Source organism: Protopterus annectens, chromosome 8.part0 (assembly GCF_019279795.1).
Source record: "Protopterus annectens isolate FY-2018-M chromosome 8.part0, PAN1.0, whole genome shotgun sequence".
NCBI lineage: Eukaryota > Metazoa > Chordata > Ceratodontiformes > Protopteridae > Protopterus > Protopterus annectens.
In genome coordinates this window covers 1,511,020,647-1,511,035,931 of record NC_056741.1, presented here as the reverse complement: position 1 = coordinate 1,511,035,931, position 15,285 = coordinate 1,511,020,647, and the positions used below count along the sequence as shown (strand labels likewise).

The 15,285-nt window shown below is 40.6% G+C and overlaps 1 protein-coding gene across 1 annotated transcript in view; it reads right to left on the bottom strand.

Annotated features, from left to right (window-relative positions):
• The window catches only part of ARHGAP32 (Rho GTPase activating protein 32), a 3,207,216-nt gene that overhangs the window by 2,224,041 nt on the left and 967,890 nt on the right, over positions 1–15,285 (bottom strand). The window lies entirely within an intron of this gene.

Genomic DNA, 15,285 nt, shown 5'->3' with positions numbered 1-15,285 from the left:
GGTATGAGAGAGAGATCTTTGCGCCTAGAGGAGGAGTGTGGTGGGACCATTCTGCTGTCAGGCACCACTGAATTTTCCTCATATGCAGCCTTGCTACAGGAAGCATTGGGATGGTTGCTGCCATGAAACCCATGCCCCTTAGAAGTTCCTGACTGAACATGTGTCTAAGATGGCGTGGAAATAAGCTGTTGGGCTTTGCAACTACTCCTGTGATAGGTAGGCCTGCATCTTCTTGGTGTCCAATATGCAGCCCAGGAACACAAGGTCCTGGTTGGGCAGAAGAGAGGACATTCTGTAGCTGACTGTGAACTCCAGCTGCAAGAGGAGGTTTAGGATTAACTGGAGGTGATGCATTAAGGTCTGTGTCGATGTAGCTTTGATTAGCAGATCATCTAAGTATGGAAAAATAGGAATTCACAGAGTTCAACAGAAGGCTATAACTGGTACTAGACACCGTGAAAACTCTAGGGGCTGTGGAAATCCCAAAAGTCAAAGCAGTAAACAGAAAGTAAGATGAGCCGGTACAGAAGCCAAGGAATTTCCTGCAGGAGGAATGAATGGGAATATGTAGATAGGCATTCTTTGGATCCAGAAAGTATAGGTGGTGTCTGAGGAAGAATAAGACATAATAGGGTCTGAAGGGAAAACATTTTAAGATGGCACTTTTAGGAAGATGTTTAGCAAGGGCAGATCCAGTATGGGCCTCCACTGTCCTTTTCTTGGCCCTAGGAACACTTTGGAGTAAAAACCCCTTCCTACAAATCTGGAATGCACTGGTTCTATTGTGCCTTGTGCCTGCAGTCCCTTCCTGGTGAATAAGCAGGAAAAGTTAGTTGATTATGGAATGGAAGTGGGGATACAATTCAAGTGAGGGCATTCATTTCAAGAAAGGTTCAGGGAAGAACAAAAGGAGATGGATAGTTTTGATTAAAGCAAAATCAAGATATCATTTTAGGCATAAAAGAAGGATTAGTCTGAAAGGAATCTCTCTCTCTGTGGAATGAGATAAGGCTGACCCACCATAAGAGCTTGCAACTCAGATATTCTTACAGAGGTCAGGGCAACAATTAAAACAGTTTTTCATCTTAAGAATCTCAAGTAAGTCATATGAGCTGGATCAAATGGAGCAAGTGTTAGCTTTTCTAACACGCAATTAAAATCACAAGGAGAAGCTATCAGTTTTATGGGAGATACTCTTTACAATACCCCTTTCAATATTTTAACGTGAAAAAGAGGGGGATCTATGGAAAGACATGCTGAGATGACCAACAAATAACCATGAAAACACACACATTTTATATAATACCAAATGCAAATTGAATAATTGAAAAATTGCCCACTTAAAAACATTTAAACAGAATAATACAATAAAGCAATAAAATATTTAAATAAGAACTCTCCAATTCAATTCTTCATTTAGTCCATGGAAGGAATGAGAGGACGACAGGAACAAGCGTTATCCTAACCCATTCAACAATGTGGGTCGTAAGCTTCCTATGTCTCTCAATTCGGAAAGTAAATCCTTATTTGATGAACTGGAAAAATGTATGTGGAGGGAGACTGTGACATTCTTTAATTTATCCGGTTTGCAGAAGTATTCTGATTTAGACATCACACCCCGTGGATTAAGAGTACATAAAGACCCAACCCTACCATTTAATTTAGAGAAAGATACTGATATTATATTCCATAAATGGTGGGTGGCAGCTGCACACAAGTGTGCGTCTGAATGGGTCAATATACTCATTGAACGAGATAGAGTTAAACAAAAAGAATTGGGACTTGAGATTAAAAAATTAAGTGAAAATATAGCGACAGGAACTTCTGCACATATTCTTGATGCTTTTTGAGTAATATTAATATCAAATTAAGGGAATATGAAGCGGAATTGGTAGAAAGAAAAAAAGGGAAATTGCTTCAGGATCTGCGCGATTACAAAAATGGTAAAGCCTTTATGTCAAGAGCCAATAGGAAGAGGTCACGTAACCACGTCAGATTCCAAAAAGAACGCGGTGATGTTCGTCATGAGAATTCTTCATTTTCGGCTTCAGAGGGCCAGAATACGTCGTATGAGGAAGATGTGGATGTAAATACTGAGTTTCCTGTGTTACCAGCAGCACAATACCCCAATCAATTTCAACAAACTTTTCACCACGATTCCGAGAATTTTAGAGGTGGCAAACTGGGGAATAAACGTCAGCGCGAAGCACAGGAACAAGTACAGAGAGAACAATATCCACAAGGGGGTTTCAAAAGATGTAAATGGTGACCATCTCTCTTTACCCTCTGTTAATAACTATGTAATAAACTTATCTGGATACTATTTTTCAGATATTGAATATTCAGTTTTGAACCGTGGACTTAAGTTTATCCCTACTGTTTTTTTCCTGTATACATACCTTAAATGTGATGTATTTAGATTTTGTAGGAAACTTCATTTAAAAAGTTTTTTCCAAACTAGGAATGAGGATATTAATGTGGCTATGTCTTCGGAGAGTTTGGATTCTTCTCTGGAAAGTTTTTATACTTGTGATTCAGATATTATATGCAATGCATATTGTAAATTGGATACCGAGCATGTTTCATATAAAAGTCACTTTATGCCACCTGTACTCAATAATGAAGTTGTTCATTTATCTAATGTATTGAATTTTGCTATTGAAAATACATATACTAAGTTTATGAAATGTAGAAAAAATATTCAATATAATTTATCTTTGAAAGAAAGGAAAGCTTTGCAGATGCTTAGTAAAATGATGGATATTATATTCAAGCCCGCAGATAAAGGGAATAAGCTTGTTGTAATGCATTATTCACAATATTTGACTATGTGTGAGGAACATTTGAATGATAGTAACATCTACGAAAAAACTGATATATTTGTATATAGGAACTCTGTGTCTGAATATATTGAATTACTTGGGAAAGGACAAAGATTGAGTTATTTTTCAGATATAGATGTTAAGAGATTTAGTGTGGAAGGATGCAGGATGGCCCTTTTTTTACTGCCTTCCCAAGATACATAAAAGTTTGATACACCCTCCGGGAGACCTATTGTTTCAGGTTGTAACTATTTTCTGCATAAAATAGGTCTCTTCTTACATAGTTATCTATTGCCTACAGTTAAAACTTTGCCTTCATACATTTGTGATGTTTTTGATTTTTTAGATAAAATCAAAAATGTTGAGGGGAATGATCAAATGTATTGGATTTCATTAGATGTAAAGAGCCTTTATACAAACATCAGGCATGAATTGAGGCAGTTAAGTTCTTCTTAGGCAATAGTCCAGTTACTGAATACATAATAGAGCTTATACATTTTTGTTTAACACACAATTTTTTGAGTTCAATAATAATTTATATAGACAAAAACAGGGGACTGCCATGGGGGCAGCTTTTGCCCCCATGTATGCCAATTTGGCTATGGGTCTTTTTGAGTCTGAATATCTATACAGAAATAATTTTTTTCGTAAATATGTTATTAGATATTATAGGTTTCTAGACGACTTGATATTTTTGGTACAAGGCGGCAAGACCTTGGTAGAGAAATTTATTGCGGAGTTGCATACAAATAGATTTTTTTCTGGAATTTGATGGCCTTAAAGTCGGGGTGAGCATTCCTTTTTCGGATGTTGTATTAAACATTGTGGATGGTAAAACTTTGGAGACATCAGTTAATAGAAAATTTGAGGAAGGGACACAATATGTATATGGACAGAGCTGCCACCCTCCTCATACATTGGAAGCTTTACCTTATGGGGAAATACTTAGGATTTCTAGACTATGTAATAATGAGCATGATTTTGTAAAAGAACTGGATAAAACTGGAGATGTTTAAGCGAAGAGGTTATAGTAATGAGTTGATTGATAAAGGCTATCAAAAGTTCTTTGGAAATATTAATGCCAAGATAAGGGATAGCTCCCATAAAATATACATTGCTTCTTCTAATAAGAGTATTGGGAAACTGTGTGATATTTTGTATTTTACCACGTTTGGATGTTTTAGTAATGAACTTATGAGAATGGTAAGACATTATTGGGACTATTTTAATTCCCTTAATAATGTATCAGTGTGGTTGGATGAGAAATTAGGTTTTTCTTTTAGAAGGGGCAAAACTATACAAAATTTTCTGGTCAGAAGCAAGTTTTCTGTACCTTTAATGCATTTAGAGTGCAGTATATTATCTACTGGGACTTCTACGTGTGGTAGATGTAAAGCTTGCAAGTTTAAAGTTTTTCCCCATATAAATAATATATTTTTTAATACATGGGATCATTTTACTTGCAATTCTGAGGGTGTTATTTATGCACTTAAATGCCCATGTAACCAATTTTATATTGGTGAAACAAAAAGGGCATTCAAAGTTAGATTGATGGAACACGCTAGAGATATTATTAACAATAAAGAAGAGAGCTCTGTGGCCATGCATTTTAAAAAATTTCAAGGTAAAAATGAGGGGTTACAAGGAACGGTTTTGGAAAAAGTGCACGTCTCTTGTTTTGATATTAATAGTTTCAAACAACAATTATTATTTAAGGAAGCTATTTATATTTTGAAGTTTGAAACTTTATACCCCCATGGACTAAATGAAGAAATGAATTGGAGAGTTCTTATTTAAATATTTTATTGCTTTATTGTATTATTATGTTTAAATGTTTTTAAGTGGGCAATTATTCAATTTGCATTTGGTATTATATAAAATGTGTGTGTTTTCATGATTTTTTACTCCTTGAAGGCTACGGCCGAGACGTCAGAGGAAAAAGTGCATTTTACAATAAAATTGGTGGATCACCTTTGTTTTTTTTCGCTTGGTGGTTGCTGTTCGAATGACCAACAAATAACCTTGACAGAGGAGTAAGACAGGCCATAGGAAAGTCTGATACCATTAGAAGGGAGATTCAAGATTGCCTGGGCCAAAAGGGGGCTCACCACAATGAACTTTGGCATTTCTTCCTGAACCTTCTGAAGTATTTTGTGACTCCATGGAAAGGGTAGAAATGCATAAAAAACATTTTTGTCTAAGGGAATGGCTGCAAGGATGTCTGAACAGAATTTCTCCAGCTGTCTGTTTTGAAAGAACAGAAAATTTTAAGGCGTTCCACACATCTAGACTAGATCCTAGGGTATCACTGCCTTGAGCTGCCATTTGTGTGGGTCTGCACAGGATCTGCTTAGTCTGTCATTCACAAAGTTTTGCTCTGATGGGATGTATGATGCCTGAAGAGTCACAGAATGCTGTAAAGGCAACAACCAGGCTATCACTGTCAACTGGCATAGGGAGTATGACCTTGTACTCTCTTGTCTGCTGAGGTACCACATCACTGTGATGTTGTCTGTAAGCAACAGAAGACGATGACTGGGAAGTCCAGAGGTGGTGGACTTTCAAGGCATGGATTACTGCCAGCAATTCCTTGATGTTGATGTGCTACCATGTGCCCTTGGTCCCCCAAGAAGCCTACACTTGCCCTCCCATTGACACAACTCCCCAAGCAAAGTCAAATTAATATGTCTGGGTAGACTGCGCCAGAACAGGCAGGAAGAAAGGAGGACCTGGACGGATACTTAGTTGTGCTCTCCATGACTAACTCTCATCTGATGAAGAGCAGTACTAGTAACAGAGATTCGAGAAAATGTAGGTGCTCAATTCAACAATTCCAGACATACCATTGAATTTTCCACATGTGGAGATGGGCTGGTGGTATCCTGAGAATTATGGGTGCCATAAGTCTTAGAATTTTTAGGAATTCCCTTACCGAGGCAAAGTTCCTCACCAAGAATTCCTGAATAACCATCTGGTAAGACATGGCCTGGTCTTCAGAAAGAAAGACCATTCTTTTGTCTGAGATGACTAAGCACTCCAGGAAGGTAAGTCTCTGTGAGGGTGTCGGGGATGACTTCCAGAGGTTCAGTCTGAACCCATGCTGGGAGAAGCAAGTCGAAACCTTCCCTAGTGATTCCCTACTCCTGGAAATGGACTCCACATAGGTCAGCACATTGCCCAAGTAAGGAAAGATGTGAACAGCAATTCTCCACAGCAAGGCAACTGGTAAACATTCAAGATGCAGTGGACAGGCAAAACCAGACAAAAGAAATCTCAGACATCTCCTACAGTGATGAGCAATGGGGATATAGTGATATGCATCTTTCAAGTCAAGGGTCACCATGAAGTCCGCTCCAGCGAAAGAGAAAATACTGCTTGCAGGGTTAGCATCTTGAACTTGGAGACCGTGATAGTGTTATTCAGAAAGGACAGGTCCAACACTGGTCTTCACAACAGTTCCTTTTTTGGAAACCAGGAAATTCTGGAGTAGAAACCTTTCATCTTTTCCTAAGGAGGGACCAGTTCTACGACCCATGAGTCTACCATCTGCAGGAGTACAGGTGGGAATAAAAGTTCTGGTGTAGCTGGAGAGAGGGCACCACCTTGAACTGAGGTGGCTGTTCCTTCCAATGCCACCTGTAACCTCTGACAGCAATGCTGAGCACCACTTGTCAGAAACATGTGACAGCCAGGTCATCTTGTTGAGAGCTAATTATCAAGTCAAGTCTTCGAGAGGGACTCTGGAAAGACTGGTGCTGTGCCTCAGTATAGTCACATGTTGGAAAGGGGAGGGTTATCCTTTTTGGGTAATGAACTTCTGTTAGGTTTGATGAAATTCTTGTCTTGCCATTTCCTTTTGGTGCCTTGGCATTTGTTCAACAGAGACTTCTGTTTGTTGGGCTACAAAAACTAACCTGCTTACTGGATGAAGACTTGGGAATATAGACCATTTTAAACACCCCTTGCATCAGTTTACCTTTATCAAACCAGTGTTTAAGGATATGATTAGCTGCTGTACCAAACACACAATCAGAATTAAGTAGAGCATCCATAATCTCATTTTTTAATTCATCAGAAAAGTTTTGACTATGCAACCAAGCATACCTCCCATTTCACCACAGATATCAACGCATTTATAGAAACAGTACTGTCTGCTTCCACGGCACTCTTTAAAGCATATTTAGACATTTGAGAAACAATGGATACAATATCTTTCACACAGACTTTTTGTTCAACAGGTAACAATGCAGCAAACTCATCTACAATACACAACACTTCAACACAAACTTCCACATAAAACAGTGGTACTTAAACACCTTAAATGCTACTGTGCTGGGCTGAGCTAGCTTTTTTCATTGAGAGTCTAGCCACCAGCTTACCTAAACGAACAAGGTTTAATAAAGACAGTCTTGTTGCTGGAAGATTCGCAAATAAGGGGGGATTTAAGACCCAACATGGTCGAGCACACCCTGAGTTTCTTAAACACTTTTTTAAGGCAAAGACTCGTTCAATACAAGAAAATTGCAAACTTTCTTAAAAACATCCTAGGATTCTGGGATTGATGGAAGGAATGTCATCATGTCCTGGTCCTCATCCTCCTAAAGATCATACACCCTATTGACCTTGGAGCAGATAAATATTGCTAAAACTTGAATACATCCCTAAATCTAAACATTATGTAAAAAGAACACATCTGTTTGGGTTTCTGAACCTGCTTATCCCACAGAGGAAGCTAACTGATCAGACTTTGACAGTAATGAAACATCAGATTCTGAATCCCCTTTCAAAATCAGGATTACTGGGTGGTTAAACAGGGACATGAGCAGCAGCGTTACTCATAATCAATGTTTGTACCCCATAATCAACTGCCTGAACAATGGAGCAATCATAGCTGCCAACTCGAGTGAAAACCCATTCAGAAACTGCTGCCTGTGACGTGGTGGGGCTTGTCTCTTTTTTGTATGCATTAAATAAGTGGGAGAATCACATGGGAAGGTTCATCAACACTGGCAACATCTTCTGCATCTCTGACTTTCTCTGCACCTAGGGAGTTTGGTTCTCTTGTACCCAAAACCAGGCACTGGTATAGTCCTGGACAATGCGTCTCACCCTCATGTCATACATAATTGTGGTACTACACACCAGGGAACCTTGAGGCAAAAGACAAGTGGTCCAATAGCCTGCTTAAGGTTACTGCAGAGTCACAAGCTATATGCTGAGGTACCTTTCTCAACCTATTTCTATGTTTTCAGGTGCACAAGGAGTAGATAGATATGAGTCCATTAAGTCAGGGGAAAGAAACCAGCCAGCTAAATATCAAACACTGGCTGCATGAAAAGCCCAGTAAAAAGATGGACAAATCCCACTATTCTCCCCCTAAACACCAATCTAAACTATATTTCTGTAGGGATGCTATTCATAAAAATGCACTGAGAAAATTATACATTTTCAGTAACCCAGTTCCAACACAAAATATGTGCACAAAACTCCCCTGATTTTATAAAAAGAATAGATACAGCATAAAACAGTATTAGACAAGAAAAAAAACTTTTGAAAAATTCCTGTCAGAAATGCTTACTGTACAAATTGGAACTAAAATCACAAGTTAAACTGCTGCAATCCTTGCTGCTGAATCACTTCAATCATAACCCCAAATAAAAAAAAATGCAATATCAGTAAGTTTCCTGTCAATACTTCCAAATTAAGTTTTTAATCAATAAGCCTTACTGTGCTAGTCAAAGTAAAAACAGAAATGTGTACAAAATTTCTTATCAGAAGAAAAACAGTCAAAGCAGCAAAATATACTAATCAAGCACTGACAAAAAGGCAGTGGGAGGAAATAAACCCCCCAAAGGGTTTCTTATCTGAACTAAGCAGCTGAAAAATCCACAGAAAGGAGCAGTTTGCTCAGAGATCCTTCTCTTACGGTGACACTAGAAAACTGAAAGGGCCTTGTCTGTAGGTATGAAGGGCAGCCATGTACTCGGGTGTGAGCAGACTATCACACCCACAGACAGCAAGGGGAGGAGCTCTGAACTTTGGAAGACTGCCACAGGTAGGGTAACAGGGGACTACTACCCATATGCCAGTAAGCCAGCATGTTTGTTGAACATCCACTGTTCCACGAGCCAGAAGAGAGTCACCACAAATGCTCTTGGGGGATTCTTCATCAGTGTTAAGTGTGGGAAAGCACACCGGAACATTTCTGACAAGAAAAATAATTGCATCCATCTTTCATGCCTTCTTGCATGTACAATAATCATTAAAGGCAATTGGAAATCTAGGAAAACTAGTGCTGTGCTGCAATGGAAGCCCTAATGGTATAAGAGAATTTGTTTTTTTTGTTTGCTTTTTTTTATAACTGATAGTCCTGATGTTACTGCCTTAAGGTTTCATAATGAACTCTGAAAGGACTGAACTAGCTAAATTTTTCAGGGATAGGTGCTGTAACCATATGTTTACTGATTTTCTTTGCTACAGACTGTTTTTACTCAATTTCTAATTGGAGTTTTATCTTCAACTTCTGCTCAGTATGCAGAATACAGTAATGACCTCTCCTTTAAACAACAGGCGAGGACTCAATATTCCACTTCTGGCAGTGGCCGCAAAGTTTGTATCATTCACAATCCTCTAAAATGACCTAAACAAAAACATGTGGAACACTTGCTAGAGGATTGCCATGTTGAAGACAATAACTGCAAAAAATGCAAACCAGCAACTGATAATGGTTTGGAGAAAAAGATGAAACAAGATAAACAAATATTAAATAAATTTGTGAAACGTTGCCAGAAAAGACTGCAACTGTAGGGAGGGGTGAGGGCTGATTCTGATGAATCACTAAGGGTTTTTCTTCGGTGCCTTGCCTGGCAACAGTCCCAGACATTCTCTGATGATGCACAAAAGACCAAAAAAAAAAGTATCTTAAAGACAACACTTCATAAATATGACTAAATCTAAAATCTCAAACTCTTTTCTGAAAAGATAAATTCTCACTTCTTTCCAGAAGGGAGAAATGATACAAGTACGGCCTTTCTGCCAACACAGTTAGAATATTGCTTTACCAATAACTCTGCGAAGAACCAGCACGCCTGCAAACACCGTCTAATCAAATCTGCAGATTTACACTCCTCTTCTGTAGGTGGGATCACCACAGTCACAGTAACAAAAAAGTACAGTTGTGTACCTACCATAAATGTAGATGTTCGAGTGTATTCACTGTTGCAGTCATTACACTTGGGTTATCCTGCTGGCAGGCGACCCGCAGTCGGCCCGAGTTCCAAAGTCTTGGTCCGGCGTTGGTTGCGGTCGCCTCTTCCCTGACGTCAGTGTGCCAGGGGTATAAAAGTTGCAACCAATGCCATTTTCTTCAGTTTTTCTTGCCCCAGATGTCAGGTGCCCCCAGATAGGAAGGCTGGAAAGATAAAATTATGCCAACAAACATGCATATATAACTATAAACATTTCTTTCATCTATAAGCAAATACCACACATAGGTAGCATAGAGATGAGTAGTACAGAAAAGTCCCAGCAATGGAAAAGGGGGAAGGTGGGTGGGTAACCTGGACTGCAACAGTGAATACACTCTAACATCTACATTTATGGTAGGTACACAACTGTACTATGTTCATCATGTTTCACTGTTGCAGTCATTACACTTGGGTAGAATCCAAAAGCTGAGGTTGGGTGGCTGGGTCTAAATTGGATTTGGAGAGGCTAACAAGCCCTGCAGAACTGCAGTGGCAAAGCCTGCTCTGGATATGGAGTAGAGAGGTAGGTGGTAGTGCTCAGTAAAAGTGTGCACTGAGCTCCAGGTTGCAGCTTCTAAAATGCCTTTGGTTGGTACGCCTCTGAGGAAAGCTGCTTAAGTGACTGCTGCTCTGGTAGAATGAGGCCTAATGCCCTTAGGCACTGATTTGCCATGTTGTGTCCTATCCATTTCGAGATTGTCTGCTTTGTAATAGGCTTTCCTTGTGATCCTGCAGCATATACTACAAACAGTTGCTCAATCTTTCTGAAAGCTTTTGTTTTGTCCAAATAGAATCGTAGCTGCCTGTGTATATCCAAAGCATGCAGAAGTCTCTCCCCTTTATTCTGGGGATTTGGGTAAAAAGTAGGTAAATGAATGGTTTGGTTTAAGGCCACATTGGAGACCACCTTTGGCATGAATGTTGGGTTTGTCCTAACAGACACCCTGTCCTGATGAAAAATGAGGAAAGGTTCCACAGCCATTAATGCCAGTAACCCTGAGACTCTTCTTGCAGAAGTTATTGCTAGCAGCAGAGCAGTTTTCCATGACAAGAATTTTAGATAAGCTGTGCTGGCTGGTTCAAAAGGAGGCAGTGTGAGTTTTTCTAAAACGAAACTGAGATCCCAAGTAGGAACTGGTGCTCTCCTTGGGGGTCTTATATTTTTTGCCCCTCTGAGGTACTGTCGTAGTAGGGGATGTGAAAAAATAGGAGGTTCCATATTGTAATGAGCTGAAATGGCAGAGGCATTGATTTTAATTGATAAGATAAGCCTTTGTTCAACATCTCAGTTAGGTATTGTAAAATTTGACGTATATTAGGGACCAGTGGTTCGAGCCCTTGTGCCTGGTTCCAAGCACAGAATCTCTTCCATTTTTCTGCATAAGATTTCCTAGTGCTGGGCCTCCTGGCTTCTAAAATGACATCCGTAACAGCTTTAGAGAGAGGTGCAGTCTGAGTGGCTACATTATCTGCCATGCTGCCAGGTTTAAGGTTCTGAGTTGACTGTGTAGAATCTGATTGTCTTGCTGTGTCAGAAGATGAGGCATTAAAGGTAGACTCCAAGGTGGGCCTTGAGACAAATTCTTTAGGATTGGGTACCAGTGCTGGCGTGGCCAGTCTGGTGCAATCAGGATCATTTATGGCCTTTCTTGTCTGACTTTTAGTAACACTGGTGAGAAGAGGCATCGGAGGGAAGGCATAGACTGTCAGGCCTTTCCAGGTGAATGAAAGAGCATCCACTTTCCATGCTTGAGGGTGATAAATCCTTGTGCAGAATTTCCGTATTTGGTAATTGTGAGGGGAGGCAAAGAGATCTATGTCTGGGCATCCCCATTTCCTTGTTATGCTGAATACTTGTGGATTGAGCTTCCATTCATGAGGATCCATGAGATTTCTGCTTAGTTCCTCTGCCAGTGTGTTTTTTGTTCCTGGCAGGAAGTGCCTGCAGATATACTTGATAGGTCAGTGCTGTGTTCCACAAAGTCATGGCTTGTCTGCATAGGGGGTAAGAATGAGTGCCCCCTTGCTTGTTTATGTACCACATAACTGTGGTATTGTCCGTCTTTATTAATAGTTGTCCTGGATGTATTAGGTCCTTGAAAGCTGTCAGGGCATTCTGTACAGCTAGCATCTCTTTTTGATTGATGTGAAGACGCATTTGTTCCTTGGTCCACGTGCCCTGAATACATTTTCCTGCCATATGTGCCCTCCAGGCATAATATGATGCATCTGTTGTTATTCTCTGCCTGGCTGTGGGTACAGTGAAAGGCTGTCCCTTGTTGTGATGACAGGCCTGGGCCCACCATCGAAACTCCTGTCGTAGGCAGGGAATTAAGGTTATGATGGTCTCCAGACTGTGACAATGCTGAGTCCAAACACTTTTTAGGTACCATGGTAGTTTCCTCATATGCAGTTTTGCATATGGAATTAGTAGAATGCAGGATGCCATGAAGCCCAGGGCCTGCAGAATTTTTCTTGCAGGGAGCTGGGTTTTTGTTGCCAACATTTGAAAGTAATGAGTCAGTTGCCTTTGTTTGCCTGGAGTGAGATAAGCCATCTGGGTAGTTGTATTTAAGTTTGCACCCAGGAATATTATCTCTTGAGAGGGCACTAGTTTTGATTTCTTTTCGTTTACTGTGTACCCTGGGCAAATTAGCAATCTTTTTACAAATGCCAGATGCTTTAGTAGAATGTCCTTGCTCTCTGCTTGAATAAGGCAGTCATCCAAGTAGGGATATATTTCAATTCCTTTTGGTCTGCAAAAAATTACTGGTGCCAGGCATTTTGTGAAGACCCTGGGTGCAGTAGAAAAGCCAAAGGGCAGTGCAGAGAATTGGTAATGCATTGAGCCTGCTATGAATCTGAGGTATCTTCTGCAAGATTGTCTGATTGGGACATGCAGGTATGCCTCCTTGAGGTCAAAGTAACTCGCCAAGCCTTCCTGCCCAGCATGGGCAGAAGTTGCTGTAGTGTTAACATTTTGAATTTTGGAACATCCAGGAAAGTATTTAGAATTGAAGGTCCAGTATTGGTCTCCAGGCTTTGTCCTTTCTGGGTACTAAGAAAAGTCTTGAGTAAAATCGTTGACCCTGTTCTTGCTGTGGAACTTTTTGAATAGCTCCCATGTCCATAAGAGCAGCAATCTGTTTTTGTGCCTCTGCCCATTGGTTTTGTGGCAGGTCTGGCATACCATTTGGTTTTGGAAGCGTGTGGAAGTGGAACCTGTAACCCTGAGAAACAATATTCAGCACCCATTGGTCCTGGGTGATCATGTGCCAATTTTTTTGAGAAAAGTGCTAGCTTCCCCCCTAGGGGTGCTGTCAAGAAGTAAGTGCTTGGCATTTTCAGAGGGAAGTCATTGGGACTGTTTCCTATAAGGTTGTGAGTTGTCTTTCCCTCCTTTGGGGGTGGAAGCACCCCATTGCTTAGGTCTGTAGGAGCCTTGGGGCTGTGACCTGCCTCTTGGGCATCTGTATCTGCCTCTTTGTGGCCTGTCTGACACTGGAAAGGACCAATTTTTTGAAGGCCAGTTTCTGCTAAATCTAGGTGGTTGAACCTGTAAGAAATATTTCACTGTCTGCATTGACTTTGCTTTATCCTCCATTTTCTTTAAAAGGCACCTCTTCTGCCTTAACACCAAACAAAGTATCATGCTGTAATGGAGCATCCAATAATTTTACTTTAACATGGTCAGGTAAATTTTGTTCTTTCAACCAAGCATGCTTTTGAATAACAGAGCCTGTAAGTGGGGCTCTACAAGAAGCCTCTAATGAATCAAAACCACATTGCAAAGTGTGCTTTCCCACGTTCAATTGCATGCAACAAATCCTGCATTTCTTTACTGTCTTAACCTTCTGTATTTGAAACCATTTTCTGCTTTAACAAGGACATGAGGTACTGTTGGTATTTAAGCATGTGAAACTGATAGTTTTAAGATCTTACAGCTAAAGTAGCAGAAGTGTAAACTTTTTTCCCCCGTCTGCCCAGAGCTCTTGAATCTCTATCCGAGGGGACAGGATTTTTAGAAGTAGAAGCCTCAACCCCTTTAGGACCCTGGGAAATTGTTTCTGGGTCTGCAGTGGGGCTTTTGTAAAGAAATTTATGAGAGTCAGGGACTCTGTAGTACCTATCTGGCTCGACTTGTGCAGGGGGTAAAGATTCAGGAAATGGACTGGATTCAGAAAAAACATCATCAACAATATCAAGCACAGGGGGGATAGCCAGAGGCCTGTGCTGAGGCAATAAAAGGAAGTCTCTGAGCCTTTTCTTAGATTCAGAATAATCCTGGCTCTCCCAATGGAAATGCTCCCTCATGGTGTGCAGGGTTTCCCCAAAAGAATAATCCTCAGGCGGAGAGGCTGAATGATTGGACTCTTCTGCATCAGAGTACTCATAGGGAGGGAGAGAATATCCCTGATCAGAAGAGGAATCAGAGGAAATGGAAACCTGGTCAGAGGAGTCATAATCAGTATCCTGCCTAGGCCATTTGTCGGGGGGGAACCCCTGATTAAGGTAATTAGGTCTTCGGCCATTTTAAGTATCTGTTTCTTTGGCATGGATGACTGTCCTGGAGAATGCTGTACTTGTTTCCTTGTCTTTAATGCTGTTTTTGACTTTGCCTTTGCTGCTGTAGTGGGCTTAATTGTAAGCTGTGAAGGTCTGAAAACATCCTCAGAAGCCGATGTCTGCTCAGTGGCTCCAGACCCATCTGAGGGTATAGTTTCCGTAGGCCCAATACCTTGAGTTTCTACAGGCCTCGGTGTCTCCACGTGGCTGTCGGTTACGGCCTGTGGCTCTGAGGTAGCGGGTGTCAGGGGCTGCGAAAGTGCCTCACTGAGAAATGGTGACTGGCCTAAAAGAGGCTTTGTTGTCGGTTTTGGACCTCGAAAGCCTGTCCTTTTCTTTGTCTTTGCGTTTTTTTATAAAGCGGTCATCGGTTGTTCTGACGGCATTATGTAATTAAACCTTCAGCCAAAGTAATGTAGAGCAAAATCAAACCGACGTTTAATAGTTCGTTTATTGAATCTAGCACAAAATCGCCAACTAGTAACGTCGTGGTCAGGGCCTAGGCAAGGAATACAGTAAGAGTGAAAGTCCTTATGAGGTATTTGCTTCCCACAAGAAATACAATTATTAACTTTTACTGACATCGGTCTTGAGCAAGAAAAAGTTTCCCTAACGGGTACTTAGCTTTACTGAAGACTTCGGTTCTGAAA